This window comes from Ornithorhynchus anatinus, chromosome 6, assembly GCF_004115215.2.
Source record: "Ornithorhynchus anatinus isolate Pmale09 chromosome 6, mOrnAna1.pri.v4, whole genome shotgun sequence".
Taxonomy (NCBI): domain Eukaryota; kingdom Metazoa; phylum Chordata; class Mammalia; order Monotremata; family Ornithorhynchidae; genus Ornithorhynchus; species Ornithorhynchus anatinus.
In genome coordinates this window covers 44,756,834-44,761,837 of record NC_041733.1, presented here as the reverse complement: position 1 = coordinate 44,761,837, position 5,004 = coordinate 44,756,834, and the positions used below count along the sequence as shown (strand labels likewise).

The 5,004-nt window shown below is 50.6% G+C and overlaps 1 non-coding gene across 1 annotated transcript; it reads left to right on the top strand.

Moving 5' to 3' along the window:
- The first annotated feature begins 4,427 nt into the window (after positions 1–4,427).
- Positions 4,428–4,565, top strand: LOC114813016. The gene has a single exon (XR_003760627.1). It is a non-coding gene; the product is annotated as a small nucleolar RNA SNORA7 (small nucleolar RNA).
- Positions 4,566–5,004: the final 439 nt, after the last annotated feature.

Below are 5,004 nucleotides of genomic sequence, written 5' to 3'. Positions count from 1 at the left end.
TCTAATCGGGGGAGACGGACAGACAAGAACAATGGCAATAAACAGAGTCAAGGGGAAGAACATCTCGTAAAAACAATGGCAACTAAATAGAATCAAGGCGATGTACAATTCATTAACAAAATAAATAGGGTAACGAAAATATATACAGTTGAGCGGACGAGTACAGTGAAATTAGTACAAGCACTCATTATATCCCAACTGGATTACTGCATCAGCATCCTTTCTGACCTCCCAACCTTCTGTCTCTCCCCACTTCAGTCTGTATTTCACTCTGCTGCCCGGCTTATCTTTCTACAGAAACATTCTGGGCATGTCACCCCCTCTTCAAAAATCTCCAGTGGTTGCCTATCAACTTCTGTATCTAACAAAAACTCCTCACTCTTGGGTTCAAAGCTCTCCATCACCTGGCCCCCTCCTATCTCACCTCCCTTCTCTCCTATCTCCCAGCCTGCACACTCCATTCCTCACCTGTCCCGCTGTCGACCCCTAGTCCATGTCTTACCTCTGGTCTGGGAATGCCCTCCCTCCTCACATCTACCAAACCAGCTCTCTTCCCCCCTTCAAAGCCCTACTGAGAGCTCACCTTCTCCAGGAGGCCTTCCCAGACTGAGCCCCCCTTTTCCTCTGCTCCTCTTTCCCTCCCCACTGCCCCGACTCGCTCCCATTGCTCTACCTACCTCCCCGTGTGTATATATGTATATATAGTTATAATTCGATTTATTTTTATTAATGGCATGTATATATCTATAATTCTATTTATAATGATTCTACTGATGCCTGTTTTCTTGTTTTGATGTCTGTCTCCCCACCACCACCACTACTTGTAGACTGTGAGCCCATTATGGGCAGGGATTGTCTCTATGGGTTGCTGACTTGCATTCCCAAGCGTTTAGTACAGTGCTATGCACACAGTAAGCATTCAATAAATACGACTGAATGAATGAATATTGTACTCTCCCAAGCGCTTAGTACGTGCCCTGCACACAGTAAGTGCTCAATAAATACGAATGAATAAATAAACATTGACAATCATTATTATTATGGTATTTGTTAGGCACTTACTATGTGACAGGCACTGTTCTAAGCGCTAGGGTGGATACAAGCCAATCGGGGTGGACATAGTCCCCGTCCCACGTTAGGTTCACGGTCTCAATCCCCATTCGACAAATGGGGGTCACCGAGGCCCAGAGAAGTGAAGTGATTTGTCCGAGGTCACACAGCAGACGATTGGTAGAGCTGGAAACTAGCTGACTGCGACAGGCTGACTCCCAGGCCCGTGCTCCATCCACTACTGGAAAGCAGTGAGGCTTACTGGAAAGAGCCCGGGTTTGGGAGTCAGAGGTCGTGGGTTCCAATCCCGGCTCCGCCACTTGTCAGCTGTGGGACCTTAGTCACTTAACTTTTCTGGGCCTCAGTTCCCTCATCTGTAAAATGGGGATGGAGACTGCCAGCCCCACGTGGGACAACCTCATTCCCTTGTATCTACCCCAGAGCTTAGAACAGTGCTTGGCACATGGTAGGCGCTTAACAAATACCAACATTATTCTTATTCTTAGTACTCCCTGCTGAATGTGAGCCGGGGGGAGAGGAGGGAGGAAGGTGCTGCCGGCGGAACCGAGACTGCGGGCTGCGTGTTTCTGGTGGGAAAGGTGGAAGTGTGGCGCTGGGGGCGGTCGGGGTTGCCGGGGCAACGAGGGCAGGCCGGGGTTGCCGGGGCAACGAGGGCAGGCCGGGGTTGCCCGGGCTGCGAGGGCTGCGAGGGCTGCGAGGGGCGATGAGGCCTGGGGTCAGCGGGCAGACGTTCGGGGCCGGCGGCGCCCCTCAGACCCCTTCCTCCTCCTCCTCCACTTCCTTCTCCTCCTCCTTCTCCACTTCCTCCTCCTCCATGTTGGGGAAGCAGCCTGGCCTAATGGAAAGAGCCCGTGCCCGGGAATCAGAAAGTTATGGGTTCCAGTCCCAACTCTGCCACTTGTCTGCTGTGTGACCTGGGGCAAGTCACTTTACTTCTATCGCCCCTTCCCTCCTCCCCGCCTTAACTTCCATGTTTAACCACTCACTCTAATGGCCTCTTCCCCTCTGCCTTCCAACAGGCCCATGTCTCCCCCATCCTAAAAAAACCCTCTCTTGACCCCACTTCCCCTTCCAGTTATCGCCCTATCTCCCTCCTACCCTTCCTTTCCAAACTCCTAGAACGAGTCGTCTACACTCGCTGCCTTGAATTCCTCAACTCCAACTCTCTCCTGGACCGCCTCCGATCTGGCTTCTGTACCCTCCACTCCACCGCAACTGCCCTCTCAGAGGTCACCCGTGTCCTCCTTCCTGCCAAATCCAATGGCTCCTACTCTATCCCAGTCATCTTCAACCTCTCAGCTACCTTGGACACCGTCGACCAGCCCCTTCTCCTCCACACTTAATCTCACCTTGGCTTCACGGACTCCGTCCTCTCCTGGTTCTCCTCTTATATTTGTGGCCCTTCATTCTTGGTCTCCTTCGCGGGCTCCTCCTCCCCCTCCCATCCCCTAACTGTAGGGGTTCCTCAAGGGTCAGTTCTTGGTCCTCTTCTCCATCTACACTCACTCCCTTGGTGAACTCATTTGCTCCCATGGCTTCAACTATCATCTCTATGCCGATGATACCCAAATCTACATCTCCTCCCTTGTTCTCTCCCCCTCCTGCCTTCAGGAGGTCACCACCTGGATGTCTGCCCACCACCTAAAATCTGCCCACCACCTAAAACTCAACATGTCTAAGACAGATCTGCTTATCTTCCCTCCCAAACCCTGTCCTCTCCCTTTCTTCCCTGCCACTATGGACGGCATGACCATCCTCCCCGTCTCCCAGGCCCGCAATCTTGGTGTCATCTCCACACATACAGTCCGTCCCCAACACCTGCCGGTCTCACCATCACAATATCGCCCAGATGCACCCTTTCCTTTCCATCCGAACTGCTATCTTGCTGGTACAAGCTCTCATAATATCCCATCTGGATTGTTGTGTTAACCTCTTCTCTGATCTCCCTTTTTCCTTTCTCTCCCCACTCCAGTATATTCTTCATTCCGCTGCCAGGATCATCTTCCTACAGAAATGCTCTGGACATGTCACTCCCCTCCTCAGAAACCTCCAGTGATTGCTTGTCAACCTTCACCTGGCCCCTCCTACCTCACCTCCCTTCTCTCTTTCTACTGCCCACCCCATACACTCCACTCCTCTGCCGCTCACCTCCTCACGGTCCCCCATTTGTTCCTGTCTCGCCATCGACCTCTAGCCCACGTCCTACCTCTGACCTAGAATGCCCTCCCTCCTCACATCCACCAAATTAACTCTCTTCCCCTCTTCAAAGCTCTACTGAGAGCTCACCTCCAGTAGGCCTTCCCAGACTGAGCCTTCCCTTTCCCTCTGCTCCTCCTTCCCTCCCCATTCCCCCTTCTCCCGCCCTCTGCTCTTCTCCTTTCCCCTCTTCTCAGCACTGTGCTTATTTGTATATATTATTTATTACTCTTTTCATTTTGTTAATGATGTGTACATATCTATGATTCTACTTATCTTGATGATGTCTGTGCCAGACTACTTGTTTTATTTTGTTCTGTTTTGCTTTGCTGTCTGTCTCCCCAGTTCAGACTGTGAGCCCGTTACTTGGCAAGGATTGTCTCTATCTGTTGCCGAATTGTACATTCCAAACACTTAGTACAGTGCTCGGTAAATACTGTGAAATGAATGAATTAACTTATCTGGGCCTCAGTTCCCTCATCTGGGAAATGGGGAATAAGACCGTGAGCCCGTGTGGGACAGGGACTGTGTTCAACCCGAATGGCTTCTACCTACTCCAGTGCTTAGAACAGTGCCTGTCACATAGTAAGCTCTTAGCAAATGCCCTTATTATTAGTATTCCAGACCAGGGGAAAGCAGGAGCAAGGGTTCAGCAGGATATGAGATGAGAGCAGGAGGGTTTGGGGGCAATCATCTTCAACGATACTAATTCGCCTCCACCACTTGTCACAGCTGTGATTGTGACTTTGAACAAGTCACGTAGCTTCTCTGTGCCTCCGTTCCCTCATCTGTAAAATGGGGATGGAGACTACCAGCCCCACGTGGGACAACCTCATTCCCTTGTATCTACCCCAGCACTTAGAGCAGCGCTTGGCACATAGTAAGTGCTTAGCAAATACCAACATTATTATTTATTGAGCACTTCTTGTGTGTACTATTCAAGCACTTTAGTATGTGCACAGCACTCAGTACTGAGTCTTTTGGAGAAGGAGCTCATGCTAATGTCACCTCGTTATGGGCGGGGTGCATGGCCACCAATTCTCTTGTATCGCATTTTCACAAGTGCTTAATTAATAATGATAATAATAATAATTAGTAGTAGAAGTATTTGTTACTCCTCTCAGGATCACACCTGAGAGCTTCCAGCACTTTACCAGTTTCGGCTCTCAGGATGGCCCCTGGAGAGTTTCGGGTACTCCACCAGTCTCTGCTATGGGAGAGAGAGTCAAGCAGAGGCCTACTCATTCCGTTCCTAGCTTGGCCAGTGGCTAGCGAGTGGAAGGCCATCTGCTACAAGTCAAAACTCCCCTGTGCTGGGCAGCAGCGGCACGGGAGAGAGTCAAGGCCAGAGACTCACGTTTACTCTGCAGAGTTTTTACCAAGAAAACTCTAAGGATCCACTACCAGAACGATTGCAGATGGAGGTGGGGCGTTCTGGAAGAGATGTGTCCATGGAGTCGCTGTGGGTCAGAAATGACTGGACAGCATAAAACAAACATATTTGTTAAATGCTTACCAAGTGCTAAGAGCTGGGGTAGATACGAGCTAATCGGGTTGGACACAGGCCCCGTCCCACATGGGGCTCACACTCTTAATCCCCATTTTACAGATGAGGTAACTGAGGCACAGAAAAGCTGAGTGACTTGCTCAAGGTCACACAGCCGACAGGTTGTGCAGCCAGGATTAGAACCCATGTCCTCTGACTCTCAAGTCTATGCTATTGCCACTAGGCCATGC